The sequence below is a fragment of the Rattus norvegicus genome, chromosome 8 (assembly GCF_021556685.1).
Source record: "Rattus norvegicus strain SHRSP/BbbUtx chromosome 8, alternate assembly SHRSP_T2T, whole genome shotgun sequence".
NCBI lineage: Eukaryota > Metazoa > Chordata > Mammalia > Rodentia > Muridae > Rattus > Rattus norvegicus.
The window spans coordinates 42015604-42039805 of record NC_141541.1 but is presented as its reverse complement, the minus strand read 5'-3'; positions in this window follow the sequence as shown (position 1 = coordinate 42039805).

Sequence of the window (24202 nt, the reverse complement as noted above, 5' to 3'; positions counted from 1 at the left end):
AATACCTATCCTGATAATGCATGTTTAAAAAAAATGCTGCTCAGAGGTCTGGCCAAGGCTCTGCCTGCCTTTACCAGGCCTACAACACCAGGAAAAATCATTTATATCCTTTTTCTCCCCTAATATCCTGACCAAAATGTCCTCTATGGCACACCCTGCTGCCCTAAACTACCTGTTGTCCCTTCCAAGTTCCATAGTCTGTCCATCACTCCATCTAAACTCATTAGGACTGCTGCATTAGGAGCATCCAGGTTACAACTTTTCCACCACAAATCCCCGCCCACAGAGCACCCAGGGGCCTGACACAGATCCCCTGAGCATCAGGCTGTCCCTACAAGCTCCATTGGTTCGTCAATTTTCTGACCTACTTCACCAAGTCTGCTGCAAAAGAAACATGCAGCACAAGATTTTCCACACAAGGCCTTACTGCATCAGAAACATGAAAGATGGGCCAGCCTTCATGGAAACCTGTTATACCAAAATTATAGAAGAAGATTCCCCCATCCTAAAAAAAATGCTCCTACACAAAAAAACTAGATGGCAAAAGAATACAATAAAAGAACAAAATAAAAAATAACCAGCGCAATTTGAAACATCCAGAGCCTCCAGGTCTACTACAACAAGACCTAGATAGCCTAATACAACCAATGTACAAAAAATGACCTAAAATCCAATCTTTTAAAGATGATAGAGGCCTAAATACCGTCAAATATGAGAAATAAATGAATAAAACTCTTCAAGAGCTGAAAACGAATTTGAAGAAGGATATTGAAATTTGAAAGAGGAAAATAAGGATTGGAGACAGGAGCTACAGAATGTCCTAGAGCAAAAGCTAGAACAGCTGACAAATCAGACTGAGCACCATAGAGAAAAAAAAATGAGGATTGGAAGAAAGGCTTGGAGGAGAATCTTTTAAAATTAATCAATGAAAATAAAATAGACATAGAATTATCAAAATTAAAACATATAAAAATTAAAATGTGGAAACAGACCCTTGAACAGAGAATACAGGAAACTTATGGAACAGGGTGAGAAACAAGTATGAAATATTTGCAAATACCTTGAGATGAAATGAAAATATTATTTAAGGAAAATGCTTAGTTAGAGACAGAAGACAAAATTGAAGGAAACTAACAAAAGATTGTCCAAAACCAAACTTTTTTATTTAGTTAGTATTAAACAAAGTCCAGCAGATGATGATAATTCACAAAATTATCAAGAATTTGAATGGTAGCCAGTGGATGTGTTAGAACTGTCAACATTTAAGGAAAGTGTCACTAATTTTGGAATGCTTTTGCTGTTTGTAAAGCAAGTCCTGACTTTTTGGGGTATTCAAAATAGAATAATGTCCCAAGACTGGAAGGACATGGCAAAAGCCATATTAGAACCTGGTTTACCTTTATAATGGTTCTAATGGTGGAGAAAAGATGTGAATGAGATAATGCAACTATATAAAGTCAGAATTATCAATATTTCTAATGATCAGCTGCGTGGTGAATGTTAATTTTTAAGGTAGAGGTGCATGCTGAATATGATCAAGAAACTTTGACATTGTGTCCTACTACAAAGAATGTTAATTTCTTATCCATACATATCCAAAGGAGACAAGGAACTGTGGAACTGTTTAAGGTGGCCTGGTTTCTGGAGGAGCTCAGCTAGAAATTCCCCAGTGACTCCGAAAGGTCAGTAGGCATTTTGCCTGACTCCTATGAAACCAGGCCCCCATCACTAGCCACAACCTTCCATAAATTAGTGGCCATCAGTCATGTAAGGGCAATCCTTCACGGCTCTCCACAGGTAGAGGATGTGGCCACAGGTCACAAAAGCTCAAGACAGATCTATATTATGATGAGGCACCTAAATACCTGCAGGCTTAGCCAGTAAATTTTCCTTCCCAGACATTCTTTCTGGAAAGGGTATTTAATCTCTGATCCACCCTGAGAAGTGGGGTACAGTTTTACTCATCTACTCTTTGCCACTATAATAATGTCTTCAACCATGGACTGACTCTTTTTATTGGGATACAACGTGGGGAACAACAGAGAAGGCCTGTGCCTACAGAGCCACTCGCTAATCTTCCAAAGAAGGCCTCCCTGTGCTCCTATCCATGACTGCCACTGCAACCAAGCCAAACCAAGCTTGCCACTGTCAAGCTAAGAACTATCCTTATGTAACCATCTTGAGCTCCCATTGTTCCCCTACAACCTCAGGCTAGATCCAGCTGTGGAATCCCAATCCTCAGTTATCAGCTCTCCTGGGGCTTCCAGCACTGCCTGGATACATAAAAATCTGAGAATCAGACAGCCCCAGTTGGAATAATCTGAAGAGCCAGTACCAAGATTTTCTCCTGTTATCATCTAAGAATAAACACAGCAAAAGCCTATTCAAATTTCTGTTTGGCAAACAAAGTTCCTCTGAGTCTTCTGCAGACTCTTTCTAAACTACTTCAGGGACTCCTCTGCCCTCTAACCTGGGACATTTTTACAAAAGGGGCAGGAACTGACTGCTCTGGGGATAGGATCAGAGTCACTCTCTATGTAAATGATGATAAATGGGGAAGGTGACTTAGTGCTAGACACCAAATCCTCTCTTGGAATAGGGCCAGCAGATAAGGCAGGCTCCCTCAAAGAACTTCTCCTAATGAATGCTCTCCTTCTGTGAGCAAGTGTTGAAGATCTGGCCACTGAAGGGAGTGACTGGTATGTTTTTCACGGTCAAAGGTCTCATAATAGTCTTTAAAATAATCACTAACTCACCACTATCTTTTTGGTGTCAAAACTTCAGCCCCAGCTGGGCTCATTGCCTTGAAACTCCTCTTATGCAGAGTTGACCTGAGCTGAGCCACTGCCCGCGCACAGCCTGCAGCTTGCTTGCTAGCAGGCATGCTTGCCTGACACCCTTAAACCCACACTTCCTCACTCTGTGCTGTCCCTTCCTTAGAAGCTCTGAGTGTCCAAGCAACAGATAGATCCTTTCTTCAGGATCCAAGGCAAAGGTTTCAGGTTCTTGTTAATACCTGCTTCAGACTGGATCACTCAATAACCTGGAGTCCTTCGTACACATGTGTGATGAACTGCTAACAGCAGCTAGACTGGACAAGGGGAGCAAAGGGGGGCATCTCTCCTTGGGGAGGAGGCTCAAGAGAGAAAGACAAAACTCCCTGGCAGAAAGCAATTTCTCTCAAGCAAATCATTTCCAAGTTAAGCACCAAGAGGACCAAGTAAAACTCTTTGACAAACAAAACAGGACGTTCCATGATTCAAACACAGTTGTCAGTCCATGATTTCGAACACAGTCACCAGTCTAAGTCCAAAAATGAAACCAAAGCCAAAAAGACATGACAATACCACTGAAAACAAACTAGATAAACAAGACCAAGACAAGGCATCCTAACAGATACCTGATACCTTTCAGTACCTGGCCCAAATTGCAGCTTAACCTCAGCTGCTTCTGGGATGAGGTGGACTGTCTGATCTGACCTCCCAATCAGATTCTAGAGTGTCCTGTAGATTTTTTCTCCTCCTAGAACATCCTCTAGGGCCTGTGACCTGTGACAACTAGCACGTCTGCCTCTCACAGCTGTAAGCCCTTCAAAGGGACCCATAGCAACCACCGAGGGGAGTCTAACCCCTCTCTTGGAGGGACTTGACGCCCCCTCTGAAGGGACTTGAACCCTTCATACAGCAGAACCCACAAGACAACAGAAACAAAGATGAGACAACATGACAGAGAGACAAAACAGAAAGTAAAACAGAACACACACACACACAAAAAAAAAACAGATTTGCTTGAGCTTACCTCTGATCTCTTTGCTAATTGTGGTCGGGGGGAGCACAGTTCCCATCTGTTTCACCAAGACCCCATAGTGTCCTTACCTCGGAAGCACCACCCACAGAGCACAGGTTGACAAAGTGACCGCTGCAATAGCATGAGGGTATAATGCTTTTAATCCACGCATGTGGGGTTGCTCGTCATGCAGGTAGAGGCAACCTTGAACCCAAACAGTACACAACTTCTATTCAGTAAGGAGTGCAGACTTCAGCAACAGGGTTGGCTGGCCCATAAAATAATCACTAACTCTGCACTATCTTTTGTATCAATTGTTCCCTCCTGGGGGAACTCTGGACAAATATTTCCTATAAGGTATAAGAATTTCTTTAAATCTTTTTCCTTAACCGTATTCTTCACATTCTGAATGACTCCATGAGTCCTGTCACGAAAGGTGACTGTAGAATGCTTGTCCCATCACTCACCACTGAGATCTGTGTCATCAGGGTAGAAACACACCAAGCCTCTGAACCTAGGTCAGGTGGTCCATGGTTGCCAGAAGCTGGGGAGCAAAGGCTCCAAGGGAGGGGCAAAGGCTCCAAGGGGAAGCAAAGGCTCCGATGAAGAAGGAAGACAGGCCTGTCTATTCACAGGGACAATGTTCTCCTCCAGGAGACCTCTAAATTGCGGCATGCTAGGTGTCATTTGTCAACGAGGGTGCTGAGTTTACCTGGAAGAGAATTCTGGACAAGAGACACAAAGAAATATGTCAAGACAAGAGTCTGATCAAGACAACAATTTTATTTTTTCCCAATGCTGAATTTATACCATAACAGGGGTAAGAGAGAGAGAGGGGGCAAGTGGGAAACATTTATGCAGGCCAAGGACACAGTATTCCTGTGGCCAGCTGATGTCAACAGGATGTTGGTTTTTCAGAGGGGTCATCACTTCGGGTATGTTGACATCAGGTGTATTTCTTAGCAAGGTCACAACTTTAACATATCATTATTAATCCTGACCATCAGATTTGTATTAGTCTTGTGCAGCTGGCTGGGGATTTTCCATGGACCTAGTCACACTTAACTCTAACCATAATAACATCAAAAATGGAGGATTTCAAGGGCATTGCTCACAACGGTTTAGTACCTATAAGCTCTGGTTGGTTGGCATTGTTGTTCTTATGGGATTGCAAGGCCCTTCAACTCTTTCAGTCCTTCCTCCAGTCAAGAAGGAGTGGGAGCACGCACATTTTGGTCATCTTTCTTCTTGAGGTTCCTGTGGTCTATGGATTTCATCTTGGGTAATTCTAGCTTTTGGACTAGTAACACCTTATCAATGAGTGCATACCAAGTTTTTTTTCTGTGATTGGGTTACCTCACTCAGGATGATATTTTCTAGTTCATTCCGTTTGCCTGTGAATTTCAAAAAGTCATTGTTTTTGATAGCTGAATAGTACTCCATTTTGTAGATGTACCACTTTTTTTTAATCCATTCCTCTGTTGAAGAGCATCTGAGTCCTTTCCAGCTTCTGGTTATTATAAATAAGGCTGCTTTGAACATAGTGGAGCATGTGTCTTTTTTTTTTTGGAGTATCTCTTGGTTATATGCCCAGAAGAGGTACAGCTGGATCCTGAGGTAGTGGGAGTGCAATGTTCAGTATTCTGAGGAACTTCCAGACTGATTTCCAGAGTGGTGTACACCAACAATGGAGGAGTGTTACTCTATATCCACATCCTCCTCATCATCTGTTGTCACTTGAGCTTTTGCTCTTAGCCATTCTGACCGGTATGTAGTGGAATTGTCAGATTGTTTTGCTCAGGAATTGGCAAGATTAATATAGTAAAAATGACCATTTTGCCTAAAGCAATCTACATATTCAATGCAAGACCAGAGACCAGCAGATAGGTCAGTGGAACAGAATTGAAGACCCAGAAATGAACCCACTCCTACAGTCATTTGGTATATGACAAAGGAGGTAAAACCATCCAATTGAAGAATGATAGTATTTTTCAAAAAATGGTGCTGGTTCAACTGGAGGTCTGCATGTAGAAGACTGAAAATCAATCCATTCTTATTACCATGTACAAAGCTTCAGTCCAAGTGGATAAAGGACCTCCACATCAAACCAGATACACTCAAACTAATAGAAGAAAGAGTGGTGAAGTGTCTCTAAATATGGACACTGGGGAAAATTTCCTGAACAAAACACCAATGGCATATTCTGTAAGATCAAGAATAGACAAACGGGACCTCAGAAAACTGCAAAGTTTGTGTAAGGCAAAAGACACTGTCATCTTGACATAATGGCAACCAACAGTTTGGGAAAGATCTTTACCAATTCCACAACTGATAGAGGGCTAATATCCAAAATATACAAAGAACTCAAAAAGTTAGACTCCAGGGAACCAAATAACCCCATTAAAATGAGGTACAGAGTTAAACAAAACATTCTCAACTGAGGAATATCAAATTGATAAAAAGCACCTAAAGAAATGTTCAACATTTTTATCCATCAGGGATGCAAAGCAAAACAACTCTGAGATACCACCTCACACCAGTCAAAATGGCTAAGATAAAAAACGCAGGTGACAGCAGATGCTGGCCAGGATACGGAGAAAGAGGAACACTCCTCTATTTTTAGAGGGATTGCAAACTGTTGCATTGACTCTGTAAATCAGTCTGGAGGTTCCTCAGAAAATTGGTCATTCCACTACTTGAGGACCCAGCTATACCTTTCTTGGGAATATACCCAAAGATGCTCCAACATACAACAAAGACACATGCTCCATTGTGTTCATACCAGCCTTATTTATAATAGCCAGAAGCTAGAAAGATAGCATTTTCAACAAATGGTACTATTTTTACTGCAGGTCACCATGAAGAAGAATGAAGACCAATTCATTCTTATTTCCCTGTTCAAAATGTAGGTCCAATTGGATCAAGGACTTCCACATAAAACCAGATACACTCAATCTCATAGGAGTAAAGTGGGGATGAGTCCTGAACACTTGGGCACTAGGGCAACTTTCCTAAACAGAACAACAATGGCTTATGCTCTAAGATCAAGTATCAATAAATGGGCCGCACAAAGTATCCTTTGTCTTGTTTGTGTAAGACAAAGGGCACTGTCAATAGGATAAAACAGCAAGTAAAAGACAGGAAAAACATTTTTACACACCCTACATGTGATAGAGGGCTAATACTCAATATATAAAAAGAACAAAAGAATGTAGAATGCCAAGATTCAAATGACTCTATTAAAAATATGGTATAGACACAAACAAAGAATATTCATGTAGAGATATTGAGTGACTGAAAAGTACCTAAATAAATGTTCGACATCCTTAGCCATCAGGGAAATTCAAATCAAAACAACCCTGAGATTCCACCTCATGCCAGTCAGAGTGGCTAAGATGAAAAACTCAGGTTACACAGAGGCTGGCAAGGATGTCTAGAAAGAGGAAAACTCCTCCATTTTTGGGAGGATTTTAAACTAATACAACCACTCTTGAAATCAGTCTGGTGGTTCCTCAGATATTTGGATATAGTACTACCTCAGGACGCAGCTATACCACTCCTGGGCATATACCCAAATGATGTTCCATCATATAACAAGGACTCATGATCCTTTGTGCTCAAAGAAGCCTTATTTATAATAGCCAGATGCTGAAAAGAAAACCCAGAGACATGTCCACAGAGGAGTGGACATAGAAAATATGGTACATCTACACAATAGAGTACAACTCAGCTATTAAAAACGACGACTTCATGAAATTCATAGCCAAATGGATGGAATTAGAGAATATAATCCTGTGTGAGATAACCCAATCACAAAAGCCACACATGGTATGCACTCACTGATAAGTGGATATTAGTCAAACAGCTCAATTTCCCCAAGACAAAGTCCAGAGACCATATGAAGCTCAAGAAAGACTAACATAATATGGATTCTTCACTTTTTCTTAAAAGGGTTAACAAAAGTATTCCTAGGAAGAGATCTGGAGACAAAGATTGTAGGAGAGACTGCAGTAATGCCCATTCTGAGCTTGCCTATCCTGGGGATCCAGTGCATATATATACAGTCACCAAACCTGTACAATGTTGCTGATGCCAAGAAGTGCATGCTGATAGGATCCAGATACAGCTGTCTCCTGGGAGGCTCATCCAGTGTGTGACAAGTACAGAGGCAAATTCTAGCATGAAAACATTGAAATGACATTAGGAACCCCTTTGGATGAGTTAGAGAAAGGATAGAAGGAGCTTGCAACCCCATAAGTACAAGAATTCGAACTAACCAGAGTTCACAGAGACTAAACCACTACCCAAAGAGTACACATGCACAGGCCCATGGCTCCAGCTGCATATCTAGCAGACGATGGCCTTATTGGTCACCAGTGGGAGGAGAAGTCCTTGGTTCTGCTAATACTGGATTCAGGGTGCTTTTGAACATCAAGGCAGGGAGGCTGGAAGCAAGGGACTTTGGAGAAAGGAACACCGTTATAGAAGTGGGGAGGGAGGATGGTATAAGGGGCTTATGGATGGGAAATCAGGTAAGGTTTTAACATTTGAAATGTAAATAAAAATACCCAATAAAAATATAACACTGACTCTAAATTAGGTTCTTTATAACGAAATTCTCTCAGGAAAGACCTGGACAAAGTTCCACTGAGTCCCATACAATAATCTAAATAGATTTTCATCTTTATCCAATCTTTCCTTTTGGCACATTGTACCTCTGTCTCTGTCTCTGTCTCTGTCCCTCTCCCTCTCCGTTTCCCTCCCCCTCCTTCACTCCCTCCCTTTTCCCTTTTCCTCCTCCCCTCTCTCTTTGTGTGTGTGTGCTTGCTTGAGGGCTGTTGTGTTTGGTGTGAATGATTCAGTTAGATAGATTAAAATTTGAAAACGTACTTGTATAATGTTTTCTGTAGGGCAGGAAGCTTGGCCAGAACTAAAATCTAATTTACAGGAGGTAAAACAAAATGTTTCCTCCTCCCAGAGAAAAGCAATAATATATTTTTGATAATCCCGCTACAGTCTTAGTTTACAGAGAAGCATGGGAAGGTTAGCATGAATCATGTCCTGATATTTACTTTTTGCACATTTTAAAATAGAAAGCTTCTGTTTTCACAATACAAATGTTTATAAATGGGCTCCTTGAGGGTGTGTCTGTGTAAATTGTATTTAAAGTGAATTAATTTAGGATATTATTTCTTAAAAGGAGAATCATATACCTTTAAACATTGTTCAGACTATAGTTTACTACAATGGTAAATATTTAGAAAAATTTCACATGAAACAAAGATGTCAGGTGGATTTACCAATGTAAACATTAGAGGAAAATATGAGAAACTCATTGTTATATATCATTTGGGTGGTAAAAATGATGTTAATTTATCATCTTTCACATCTTTTCCAACTTTTTTTCTGTTGCTGTGACAAACACTATCACCAAATGCACTTTGAAAGAGGTAAGGCTTATTTTTGGTTACATTTCCAGGCCATGGTAGTCCTTGAAGGACTTAAGGGCAAGGGCTGAAGAACTGAAACAGAAATCATGGAGGCAAATTGCTTCTTGGTTGACTCACTCATTTCTCTCAGATAGATTATTCCTGCCTAAAGTTGATACTATTTGTGTAATACTGTGCTCTCCTACATCAACTGGACAACAACAACAACTCAGTCACAATCATAGACCAATATGATTCAGGCAATTTTTCAATTGACATTCCCTTTTCTAGGGTATGCCAAGTTTGCAAAAAAGTCTAACTAGGGCATCAGATACATTCTAAGAAAATCTATTGTCTTGTGAGAGTTTACCCATCCTTCCTGAAGCTTGCTGACTCTTCAACAGAAAAGGAAAACCAGACCCTCAGTGAAGGGCTGTTTTCTTTCCCACACTTTCCCCAAATATCTTTAATTTTCCTTTTTTCATAACCTTTCATAGAAGAATGACTCTGGAAGACAAACATAAAACTGCTATTTTACAACTGTTTTATTGAACTGTGAAAATTATATGTAGGCATATATCCCATTTCCATGAACACAGAATTTGAAATGTTTGATGTATCAGGTTGAAACAAGTAGTTTTCTTCTGGGTGGAAATTCAGAGTAGCGTGCACATCAGGCTTCAAATGTATTGGCCATTGAAAATCTGGAGGAAATGGACAATTTCCTATATAGATAACAGGTACCCAAATTAAATCAGGAACAAATAAACCATTTAAATACCCCCATAACTCCTAAAAGAATAGAAGCAGTCACTGAATGTCTCCCAACCAAAAAGAGCCCAGGTCCAGATGAATTCAGTGCAGAATTCTATAGACCTTCATAGAAGACCTCACACCAATACTATCCACGAAATTAAAACAGATTGAGTGCTACCAAATTCCTTCTATGAAGCCACAATTACTCTTATACCTAAACCACATAAAGACCCAACAAAGAAAGAGAATTTCAGATCAATAACCCTTATGAATATCAAAGCAAAGATGATCAGCAAAATTCTGGCAAACCCAATCCATGGGCACATCAAAACAATCATCCATCATGATAAGGTAGTCTTCATTCCAGGGATGCAGGGATGGTTTAACTTATAGAGAACCGTCAATGTAATCCACTACATAAACAAACTTAAAGACAAAAATCACATGATAATTTCATTAGATGCTGAGGAAGGATTTGACAACATTCAACATCCCTTCATGATACAACTCCTGGAAAGAACAGGAATTCAAGGCCCATACCTAAACCTAGTAAAAGCCATATACGGGGACCATTAGCTAATATTAAACTAAATGGAGAGAAACTTAAAGCAATCCCACTAAAATCAGGGACTAAGCAAGGCTGCCCCCTCTCTCCCTACTTATGCAATATAGTTCTCAAAACTGAGACAGAACAATAAGACAAAAAAAAAGAGACCAAAGGGATAAAGATTAGAAAGGAGGAAGTCAAAATATCACTATTTGCAGATGATATGATTGTATACTTATGTGATCCAAAAAGTTCCACCAGAGAACTACTGAACATGGTAAACAACTTGACAAAGTGGATGGGTATAAAATTAATTCAAATAAATCAGTAGCCTTCCTCCATACAAAAGAGAAACAAGCCGAGAAATAAATTATTGATACGACAGCCTTCATAACAGTTCCGAATGATATAAAACACCTCGTTGTGAATTTAACTAAGCAAGTGAAAAATCTGTATGATAAGACCTTTAAGCCTCTGAAGAAAGAAATTGAAGAAGATCTCAGAAGATGGACAGATCTTCCATGCTCATGCATTGGCAGGAATAATATAGTAAAAATGGCTATTTTACAAGAAGCAGTCTACAGATTCAATGTATTCCCCATTAAAATTCCACCTCAATTCGTTACAGAGTTAGACAGAACAATTTGCAAATTCATCTGGATAACCCAGGATAGCTAAAACTATCCTCAAGAATAAAAGGACTTCTGGGGGAATAAGTATCCCTTAACTCAAGCAGTATTTCAGACCAATAGTGATTAAAACTGCATGGTATTGGTACAGAGACAGACAGATAGAGCAGGGAAAAGAATTGAAGACCCAGAAATGAACCCACACAACTGTGGTCACTTAATTTTTGAAAAAGGAGCTGAAACCATCCAATGGAAAAAGATAGCATTTTCAGCAACTGGAGGTCAGCATGTAGAAGAATGCTGATCTATCCATTCTTATCACCCTGTACAAAGCTTATGTCCAAGTGGATCAAGGACTTCCACATCAAACCAGATACACTCAAACTAATAGATGAAAATGTGGGGAAGAATCTCGAACACCTGGGCACTGGAGTAAATTTGCTGAAGAAAACACCAAAAGCTTAGGCTCTAAGATCATGAAACGACAAATGGTATCTCATAAAACTGCAAAGCTTCCGTAAGGCAAAAAACACTGTTGTTAGGACAAAATGGCAACCAACAGATTGGGAAGGATCTTTACCAATCCTCCATCTGATAGAGGGCTTATATTCAAAATATACAAAGAACTCAAGAACTTAGACTGCAGGGAGACAAATAACCCTATCAAAAAATGGGGTTCAGAGCTAAAAAAGGAATTCACAGTTGAGGAATGCCGAATGGCTGAGAAATACCTAAAAAAATCTTGAACATCTTTATTCATAAGGGAAATGCAAATCAAAATAATCCTGTGTCTCACCTCACACCAGTGAGAATGGCTAAGATCAAAAACTCGTGTGACAGCAGATGCTGTCGAGGAGGTGGAGAAAGAGGAACACTCCTCCATTGTTGGTGGGATTGCAGACTGGTACAACCATTCCGGAAATCAGTCTGGAGGTTCTTCAGAAAATTGGACATTGCATTACCTGAGGATCTAGCTATACTACTCTTGGGCGTATACCCAAAAGATGCCCCAACATATAACAAAGACACATGCTCCACTATGTTCATAGCAGCCTTATTTATAATTGCCAGAAGGTGGAAAGAACCCAGAGACACTTCAAAAGAGGAATGGATAAAGAAAATATGGTATATCTGCACAATGGAATACTACTCAGCTATCAAAAATAATGACTTTACGAAATTCATAAGCAAATGGATGGAACTGGAAAATATTGTCCTGAGTGTGGTAATCCAATCACAGAAGAACACACCTGGTATGAACTCATTGATAAACGGATATTACCCCAAATGCTCTAATTACCCTAGATGCACAGAACACATGAATCTCAAGAAGGATGACTAAAATGCAAATGCTTCACTCCTTCTTTAAAAGCGGAACAAGATTACCCTTGACAGGGAATAGGGAGGCAAAGATTAAAACAGAGGCAGAAGGAACACCCATTCAGAGCCTACCCTATGTGTCGCCCATACCTATACAGCCACCAAACTAGATAAGATGGATGAAGCAAAGAAGTGCAGGCTGATAGGAAGCAGATGTAGATCTCTCCTTAGAGACACAGCCAGAATACAGCAAATTCATAGGCGAATGCCAGCAGCAAACCACTGAACTGAGAACGGGACCCCCGTTTAAGGATTCAGAGAAAGGACTGAAAGAGCTTGAAGGGGCTCGAGACCCCATATGAAAACAATTCCAACAAACCAGAGTTTCCAGGGACTAAGCCCCTACTCAAAGACTGTACATGGACTGACCCTGGGCTCCAACCACATAGGTAGCAATGAATAGCCTAGTAAGATCACCAGTGGAATGGTAAGCCCTTCGTCCTGCCAAGACTGAACCCCCAGTGAACGTGATTATTGGGGGGAGAGCGGTAAAGGGGGGAGGATGGCGATGGGAACACCCATATAGAAGGGGAGGGCTAGGGTTTAGGGGGATGTTGGCTCAGAAACTTGGAAAGAGAACTAACATTGAAATGTAAATAAGAAATATCCAAGTTAATGAAGATGGAGAAAAAATAAAAAAAATAGTAAAACTACTCAGAAGAGTAGAATAAGCCTCTTCCTGTGATGAATTCCCATAATGTTGTAAAACACGGAGTGGTCATCTCTCAAGTCGCATATACACAAACAACAAAAACAGCCTCAGCACACTGTGCATTTTATGTTAAAATTTGATTCATTGCTCTTTCTTAATGAGTATACACACACACACACACACACACACACACATACATAATTGGATTTAATTTCCAATTCATCTAGTAATAACTCCTTTACATTTATTTATTTACAAATGTTTGCATTTGAGTATATATTTATATGCATATCTGCACTTGTTTCTATTTGTATTAGGCACATTTTGGAGCCTTCTGAGTCCTAAAGAGGTGTTTCAGTGCAAATACCCTTGATCTGTAGGTATGGGTGGTTGTAATTACCCTGAGGTGGATGTTGTAAACAAAACTAGGTCCTTTACTAGAATATTAAATAACCTTGTCCACTAAGCAATCTTTGTATCTCATAATATAATAATGTTTAGAGTGTCCTGTTCTTACAACTACTGAGGAAGGCCTTTTCAAATGTATGATCATCAATCTCCTTACCTTCTTCAACCTCAATAACAGTCTTCTCAACAATTTTAATAGAAATTTAAAAAATGGTTAAAATGACGATGGAAATAAAAAGGACCAAAAATTTTCCGTAAAAAGTTTAAAATTGACAAAATAAGAAGATACATCCTTCACAATCATATTAGCATAGCTATTGTTGTCCTTGTTCAGTGCATGTTTAAACAGTCATATTGATAAGACATCATGGCTGTAGCTTCTGATATTTCCAAGTGACAGAATCTCACAGCAAACCCCAGAATACTCTGGCCTTTATAACTGTTCAAACATACCCTTAAGATGCCCAATACTTTTTTTTTCGGGGAGGAGAGGGTTTATTTCACTTACAGGTCATAGTTCATCGTGAAGGGAAGTCAGGGCAGGAACTCAAGCAGGACCAAAGGCAGGAACTAACAGAGGAACTCTGCTTATTGGCTTGATTCCATAGATGCCCAATGTTTATGCCTAGTGGTTGTCTTGTAGGTATATCTGTAGTGACTGGGAGACTGGGATCCGTAACAAATTTTGAACTGTTGTGGCTTTCTGAAGTGGTCTCTGTCTTGAGGGAAAAAATTCTCATGTATCTGAAGGCAAGGGAATACAGAACATTGGTTGCCCAGATTCAGTGGCCTGGTGAGGCTATTTCCTGTTTCCTAAATGACTCTCTTCTGTGTATTCACACACATGAGAAGAAACTAGATTTCTTTTTGTCTTTTTCTTTAATAAGGACATGAGTCTCATTCCTAAGAGTTTTCTATCATGACCTAATTATCTCCCAAAAGCCTCACCCCCAAATTCCACCACCTCAGATTCCAACACAGGGATCGTTGGTGATTTCCATATCTGGTTCATAAGACTCATGAGAGAAGCTGACAGTGAAGAGTAGCATATAAGGCGATATAAACAGTCTCACCACTTAGTCAGTTTCCATCACAATGTTTTATCTAACCAAAATAAGGAAACCAAATAAAGATATTAAAATCAGTATCTGTTGCTCTTGGAAAGACCTTATTGAACACCTAAAAGGTTATTGCCTAGAGGAATATAGTCACAACATAATCAAAATGCTTAAATAAGAAAGAGACAGAGAAAAATAGTAGGACCCAGGTGTTATAAAGCAGAAAACTGGAAAAGTTTGACAGGGTATTTTGTTTGGGAGAACGGAGTGTAAAGGAACTTAAATTGCTGAGGGAGATGGTATAAAGAATAAATAATTTTTCTCCTGCATGTCCTACAGAGGAAATCTCACTGAGTAGAACAATCTAGCTTCAAATTCATAAAAATCCTACTGCTTATACTGCTGAAATATTGGGAATTAATGTATGCACCACCATGCCTTAGTATCATATATGTTGCCTTACTCACACCAGAGAAGTAAAAAACAGTGTAATTTTTTGAATAAGACTGAGAAAGGTGGCAGAGTTATTGTTTGATGGATGAACAAACCATTGTAAAATGTATCACAGAACTGCTCAACAAGGGTAGGTGTCAGCTCTGTCATAGTCACTGCTGAAGATCCAGCATCTAATAAGAGTGCTAGTTTCAGTCTTCTTGGATTTGTGTAAGAAAGGTCAGGATGAACCTGAGGAAGAAGAGTATTTATTCTGTTATTCTCAAAGGGACAGAAGAAGGGAAGGAAGGAAATCAGGATCTCAAAAAGGATAGGATATACAGAGGGTGGCGGGGAGCACTGAGCATTTCTCTATGCCCAGGTGAGCCATCCAACTATGTATACTTGATGCAGAGTCCAAGCTGGTTTCAGGGCTTGGGAAATGTTGGGAAAGATCGTGAAGGTTTACAATGACAGAGGAGGAGGTTCAGTGGCTAAGCACTATTCTTGGAATAGGCCAAGATTTGCTAGGCTTCTAACATTTGTTGCAGAAAGGTTTGACCTTGCAACCTTTACTTTCATTGGCCTTATTTCCCAAGATCAGTGTTTGATTAAAGCACATATGAGAACATTGCTGGATCCTGTACAGAATCCAGCCACACAGCGAGAAATTAATCAAGGGCCAAAATGTGAGTGCTGGTCACATCTATGGTTCAGTAAATGAGGATTCAGACTCCAGTGAGATTTGTCATTTTTACTGAGAAACATAAGATCACACCTCTAGCCATTATTCCTCATATTCTGATCTGCTCACAGCAAGGCTCCAATTCCAATTTTGTGAATTGGAAATTTTAGGCCCCAAATTTTGTCTACTGGAGGACTATGTACACCTAGAAATTCCTTGGAAACCATGCAGGGTACCACCAAATGAATATTTTTTTCTTCTGGGGCATTTTCTTCTGAGAAAGACACATTAATAACTAGTAGAGAAACTGAGAGAACATTACTACTTTAAAAGGAAAGCATATTCTTCTAGTTTACACCACTATTCCCCGGGGACAGGGAAGTGCGTACAACTTGAGAGAAAGCAAAATCCATCACCTTGAGACTTTGTGCCTTATATTCCAGAAGAAGCTGCCCTCAAGTTAAATGGAACACATTTGTTCATTTTTGGTGTCACAGGCACTGTCACTTCAGAGCTGAGCATAGTGAACTGGACACATGCCAGAGATAAAACTGGAAAAGCAAATGTAAGAGGTTCGGATGGGGTCCAGACTCAAGCATCTTAAGAGAGCTGAGGCAGTAGCTCTGATGAATGAATAAAAAAAGAATTCTGCTAAACATGTAACCTCTGTGAGTTGAGCCATGAAATTACACTCATAAAAGGAAGAATTGAGGAGAACTAAAAGATCTCCCAGGCCCAAATTTTGGTAAAGAAGGGGAATTAAGAAGGAAGCACACAGGTCTCATACAGAAACTTGAGCCCACCCTGTGTATACATCTCTCCCAAACCCCTCGTTGTCTTTGTGATAACAAATTCATACACTGATGAGATCAGGAATATCTGAAAACATCTACCTGGCAAGTGTACTTCCAAATGGGAACATATGGATTATTGATTTAACGTTCACGTTTAAGAGAATTTGATCCTTTCACCATCCCTAAGCTCCACAAAGTACAAGAATCTATGCTGTTCAAAGTGTCTGACACAGGTACCAACCAGGCCTTACCAAATGTAAGGCTGTTATTTTTTATTTTGACATACAAAGATAGGTCCAGCAAGGGATAGAGGGTATCTTTCTCATTTCATTGAGATATAGAATGCAAAAACAAGATAGAATATACAGCCCTCCAGTCAAAAAGACCCATTTATATGTAAATCTGGTCTGGGGGTTGACCTGCTGAATACTTAACCAGCAACATAGGATACTTCTCCAGAGATCTCCTGCTTTCCCTAGTTAGGCAGTCCCTTATAAAATTTTCATACATTTTTACCAATTTTCCAATTGAAATTCATGACTGTATGCCCAGTGAGTGATATTATAGTGCTCTCAAGAAAAATCATAATTAGAGTTCTGTACCCTGAAACTTCATAAAAGTAGAACCAGCTTAAAAACAGGTATAATCACATGGCACAGCAGGTAACAAACAAAATTATAAAATGTTTGCAGATAAAGAAAAATGAGCCACTAAATATTCCTATGTTATTTTATTGTAGAAATGTCAAAAGAACACCAACAAAGTACTTTATTTTATTTTTAAACCAGTTTAACTCATTCATTTATAATTCTATAAATATAAACAACATATTTTTATATTATCCATATCCAACATCTCGGTTCTAGTCTCCTTTAACTTCATTTTCATCACAAATGCACCAAATTTAAATATTATTTAAATATATATATGCAATAATATCCAAATTAACTTTACGAAAGTATAAAGGTAGATGCCACACATTGTTATATTTGAAGGATTCTAAATAGCTATAGTCATTAGATTATGTAGTCAATTAAAAAATGGACATCTCTGAAATAGACCTACTTGACTGTGATTACTATTTTAATGGTAACAAGATAATTTTAAATTAAGCGTGGTGTCTCAAACATATTCAGTTGAAAAAATGGATATTCATTGGCAAAAGTTTCCTAAATAAGATTACTGATTCACCCTTTGAAGATTACAACTCCATTCTTGAATTCTTTTTCTCCTGTGGTATATGATTCACAGCTACTGTAAAAGGAGGTGGTTGCTCCCAGAACTTTCGTGCAAGGATATCACCAGCATACACATGTTGCCTGGAAAATAGGCTTCATAGCATTAAATGTACATTGCTGGGTAGAACTACTGATAACTTATCTCCCAGAATAGGCTTACCATCAGGTTCTAAGAAAATGAAAAGTACCCAGCAGGAAAGAAATGTCCACATCATTTCCAACATGATTTCTGCATATACTATAGCCAGAATAAAATTTTTTCTCAGATACAGTGTCTTACTCTTTTTTGGGGAGACACCTAAGAAGAGAGTCGATGTTCCTTTTATTTTAGGACCCTCTGGGGCCTTCTTGAATCTTAGGAAAATATCTCACATTTGGTGCTAAGTTTTCAGTTATCAACCCTTTTCTTATTTTAGGAACATTGTCTATGCATGAATGATACACTTCTTTAAATTCTTCTTATAAATTATATTTTTGAAATATTTGATTTAATTTTAATGTCCATGTCTGTGCCTGAAGTTATGTACATGTAGGTTCTAGTGCCATCTGAGGCTACAGGCATCAGATTTCTTGATGTAGGAGTTACAGGGAGTTCTTTATCAGCCGTGTGGTTGCTGGAAATAAATCTTTTGTGCTCTACAAGGGCATTCCATGACTTTAAACACTCAGCCTTCTGAATAACCACTAGTACACTTTTAAAATAGAATGCAACATAGTTAAATCCAAAAATGATAGATTTTTATTAATCTTCTTGTTTTTGATATCTAAACCTCACACTTCGTTATATCTCACTATGCCTTTCTGTCCTTACACTTTCATCCTCTACTTTCCTAGCACATGTCTTCTGCTAATTCTCTCACCCTATAAGGCCTCTGACTTTTACATTATCATAGTCCTTTTCTAGCTTTCTAAATTTGACAGATGCTCAAAAATTATCCATTAAAGTCTAAAAAATCAGAGTAAGATGAAATCTGGTAATTTTAATTAAATAATATTGATATACAGATGGACATACGGCATATTCCATTTAAAACTAGAAACTAACTAATTGTATTAATACTAATACTGTGTTCAGATATTAAAGTAATCTATATCTATATCTGTATCTATATCTATCTATCAATTTATCTCTCTCTCTCTCTCTCTCTCTCTCTATATATATATATATATATATATACACACACACACACACACACACACACATAACCTAGTGGTTGTTTTTTTAGGTATATCTATTGTGACTGGGATCAATAACTAATTTTGATCTGTTGTCATTTACTGAAGTGGTCTCTGTCTTGAGCTGAAGAAAAATTTCTCATGTATCTGAAGGCAAGGGAGTACAGCATATAGTTTGCCCAGATTCAGTGGCCTGGTGAGGCCATTTCCAGGTTCCTAGATGACTCTCTTCTGTGTATTCACACAAAGGAGAAAAAACTAGATGTCCTTTTGTCTTTTTCCTTAATAAGGACATAAGCCTCATTTGTAAGTGTTCTACCCTCATGACATTATCATCTCCCAAAAGCCTCACCTCCAAATTCCACCACCTCAGATTCTAACCCAGGCATCATGGGTGATTAACACCACTGGTTCATAAGAATCGTGAGCGAAGCTGACAGCACTGTATCACATATGGTGACATAAACAGCCTCACCAGTAAGTCATTTTCCATCTGAATGCCATATCTAAGCAAAATAATAAAACCAAATAAAGATATTAAAATCAGAACCTGTTGCTCTTTGAAAGACATTAATGAACACCTAAAAGGATATTGACTGGAAGAATATATTCCCAACTTAAGAAAAGTGAAGAGATTGAGAGGGGAATAGTAGGACACAGGTGATAAAAAGAGAAAACTGGAAAAGTTGGAGAGTGTGGTTATTTTGGGGGTGGAGGGTTGTAAAGGGAATGTACGATTGAGGGAGTTTCTAGAAAGAATAAAATAAATCTTCTCTTGCATTGCCTAGGGACGAAATCTCAGTAAGTAGAACAATCTAGCTTCAAATTCATAAAAATTTTCATGCTCATGCCTCTCAAGTGCTGGGATTTAAGGTATGCACCACCATGCTGAGTATCATTTATGTTGCTCTACTCACACCAGAGCAGTACAAAATACACATGAAATTCTTTGAATAAGACTGCAGGAAGATGGTTGAGCTATGGTTAACTCAATGTGCAAACCAATGGAAAATGTATCACAGAACTGATTATCAGGAGCAGGGTGTCAGCTCTGCCACAGTCACTATTGAAGATCCCACATCTAATAACAGTGCTAGTTTCAGTCTTCTTGCATTTGTGAATAAAAGGTCAGGATGCAGTTGACAAGAAAAGTATGGAATCTGTCATTCCCACAGGGATAGTGAAAGAATAAAAAGTGCAGCCAAGAAGTCAGAAGTTTCAAACAGCTAAAATGCTATCTCACCCCTAAGTAGCCCTAAATACCTCAAATTCTAGACCCTGTTCTCTGTTTGTACGTAGGTATAGGGTTACATTTCTTGAGCCTGTTCTCCCAAGAGCTAGATAAAAGGGCTTAAGAAAATATCTTAAGTACATGATCCTGACCTAGTAAAGATAACAGGAATATTTTCCCAGGAATTAGCTGATGATAAAGTTGGATTACAATCTTAAAAGCCATCTTGAAAGACAGGAAACTTCTTGTGAATTTTCACTGGTATTCTTGACAATTTCCAGTGATGCCATCCATACCCCCTTGGGTTGTGGCTTCTTCCTTTAAATACCCCTTCTCTCAGCTACTCGGGGTTGAAATCCTCTACCCCTGCCTGGGATATGAGTCTTGACCCCGGTGCACTGGTTCCTATCAATATACTTGTGTGATTACATCAAGGACGGTCTTTTGTGAGTTCTTGTGGTTTGTGTCATCTGCAGACTTGAGTGAGAGTCTCCCTCCTCTGGGGACTTTCATTTGGAGGCTCATCCAGGATCAGCAACCACCCTCCTGTCCGAAGACCCACTTGGAAGTAAGGTAGTTTCTGTGTCTTTGTGTTGTATCTTTGTGTATCTGTGCTGGCTGAACTCTGGGTCAATAGTTGCTTGTGAGTACTGGTGTTTGCAGTAACTCATGCCTCAGGTAGAGATGGAAGCTTGCATCTCAGGAGGAGACAGGGGAATGTGAGTATTGGTAGATGTGCCAGGGGCTCACTGAGTGCACTGCCCTGGGAGACATCCCAGGAGGTGTGGAGGGACCCCAGGGATGCCTGGGAGATTCTTGTCTGGGTGACAGTAGGGATTCGGTCATTTTCCTGGATTTTAGAAGAGACCTGCCCTCCCAGCCGTCTATATTTCCAGAGTGGTCTTTTTCTGTGTGTCTTAGGTCTTTGTGTGTGTGTGTGTGTGTGTGTGTGTGTGTGTGTGTGTGTGTGTGTTACTTGTGACTTTGATGATGGGACTCCTCTGAGTTTGACTTTAGACCACTGAACTGAAGTTAGGGCTAGAGCACACAACCTGTCAGTTGAGATTAAGAAGGGACCATGGCAGACTTTTTGCTTCTTGGAGTGGCTGGCATTTGATGTTGGCTGGCCTCCAGAGGGCACCTTTGACTTAACCATCATTTTTTTAGAATGTGCTCTCCTCCATCCGTCTTTGGTGTCCTGTTGGGGAGGAGGAGTGATGTAGAAAACACTCCCACTTATCTGTCTTTGGTGAGCTCATGGAAGCTCCCATCTGAATCATTTCAGTCTTGTAGTGATCTCGCGGTGGCCCCTTGTTTTTTTGTTTTTGTGCGCACTTCTGTATTTTGTCTGTTAATCTTTTGATTGTCTTTCTGTGTGACTGAATGCTGTTTGTCCTCTTTGGCAGTCCTCTATTTTCTTGACTCTCTTCTTGTTTTCTCACCATCCCACTTGAGGTGCTTTTTAGTAGCTGTTATAGGTTCTCTTTACCAGGGAGGAAATACAGAATCCTACTAGAGGCCAGAAAAAATGTTCGAGACATGGATGGAAGGCCCTCGCTTCTGCCTGTTGACTTCAATATGCCTGACATTATGGAGGGCCAGGTCTACCGCCAGCCGCCAATGGTGGGTCTCTGAGGGGCTGAAAAACGCCTCACAAATTTGGTTAAATTAAAAAAAAGATTATAAGGAAAAAGTTGCAGAAACTTAAAGGGTTAACATAAGTTGCTGAGAGGGATAGTATAAGTTGCAAAGAAAGTAACGTTGAAGTGTGTTTCAGGGTAAAAGAAAGAAGATAAAATGAGCAGAAAGCTAGTGCAAAAAGGAGACAGAAAGAAGAGGAAACTAGAGACCTAAAGAGAGATAAAAGACAGTATAAAAAACTTACATTGGCCACAGTACTTAGAGAGACTAGGAAGATAGTACCTGGAAACAGAAGACAATTCCTGGCTAAAGGTCAGTGTGCTTATTGTAAAGGAGAAGGACACTGGGTCAGCGATTGCCCCAGGATAGAGGGAAAGCCCACCCTGTGTTTTGTGTATACAGGGGCCCAACACTCTGTGTTCCTATGCCCAAGTGGGCCAGTGTCCATTAAGAGACCTTGGGTACAGGTAGCTACCGATAACAAACAATACTTATGGACTATCCAAAGAACAGTAGACCTTGGCATGGGCCATGTAACCCACTAGTTCATGGTCATACCTGACTGCCCCATCCCTTGATCATGAGAAATTTGCTCTCCACAATGGCTTGCATGGGCTGAAATGACTGGGTAAGGCCATGTGTATGCATACCTGCAGACTTTTTATGTGGATCTTAATACCTGTCTGAGTGTAACAGTACTTGATGCTGGGAGGTGTGTGGCTTAGTGCTGTTCTGCCTGGAATACACCACTCCAGCCAGGCGGGCACTAACAATTATCATCCAATGCATGACTTAAACTGTGGTAGTGTGGCTGATGTTTTGAGTTAAATGGAATGTCCCAGAGGATGGGACCACAGGTCAGCTGACATGGACTAGATCCTCCAGCAGTTATGGGCAATCTGGTCACCTTGCTGCCCCATCCTGACCTAGAGCCACCACAGCACGAGTGTCAAGTACTGGCAGAGCCCATGAGTGGAGGGAAGACATCTGTGAATGACTGATCGAGCCCTGCTGAAAGTCAAGCCTACCTTGTTTACAGATGGGAACAGTTTTCTTCACGAAGGTCAGAGATGAGTGGGTGTTGCCATGGTGGATGACACAAATGTTATGTGGGATGGACAAAACTCTACCCCCCCCCAGCACATAAATGCAGATGTGTTTGCCATCTCTTGGATGCCCTGACAATTTTTCATTGCCCAGGACATCAGTATGGAAAAAAATCAGTGGCATGGGACAATAGCAAAGCAGATTAAGTGACTTGAAAAATGGCTATGCAGGAGCCTATCCTGGTTGTAGGCCTGCAAGAGACAGTCACTGGGAACTGGGATTGGACTAAGCGATGACCTCACTTACAATGTACAACAGAAGAAAATGCCCAAATTGCTTGAAAGAGAAAAGACAATGACACACGAGGGAAAGCTATACTCCCCAGAGAACAAACAAAAGGCTCACTTTGCCAAATACACAAATGGACTCATTTAGGGGATAAGAAGCTTATCCAAGAAAGTAAAAAAGTGTAAGATATGTCAGCAAGTGAACAAGCAAACAGGACAAAGAGGCCTAGAGAGTTTAGTGAGAAGTCAAAGTGAACTTCACTGAGATATAACCAAAAAAATATGGTCACAAGTATCTCCTAGTACTTGTAGATACCTTTTCAGGAATAGACAGAAGCTCTCCCCAACAAGCAAGAGATGGCCTCGGTAGTCATCAAGAAGAAACTGGAAGAAATCTTTCCCCAGTTGGAATGCCCAAGGTAATCGGGTCGGACAACGGCCCTGCTTCTGTTGTTCAGGTAAGCCAGGGTGTGGCCAGGTATTTAGAGGTCGATTAAAAATTACATTGTATCTACAGACCTCAAAGTTCAGAAGAGGTAGAATAAACACATAAAACTCTAAAAGAGACCCTGACCAAATTGACCATGGAGACTGCCTCAGACTGGGTGGCGCTCCTTCCCTCTTGCTCTCTTCAGAGCAAGAAATATCCCTTCCATATTCAGCCTTAACCCCTTTGAGATCTTATATGGGGCCTCAGCTCCTCTAAAAGGATTAGATGATGTTTTTAAACCAACATGTCATAGTAATAATGATTTGTATGCCAGGCTAAAAGACCTACAGGTTATAGAGAAAGAATTCTGGTCTCAGCTGTCAGCAGCCTATGACCTGGGGTCCCCTGAGACATCTCACCAGTTCCAGGTCAGACACTTGGCTACATACGATGACACAGAGCCCAGACTCTCAAGCCTCGATAGTAAGGACCGTATCTGGTATTGCTAACCACCCTGGCAGCCGTCAAGTCTCAGCCCTCACCAGTTGCATACTAGTTGTTGGGGCTAAGAGCTGGGACCTAGAGGGACACTCAGA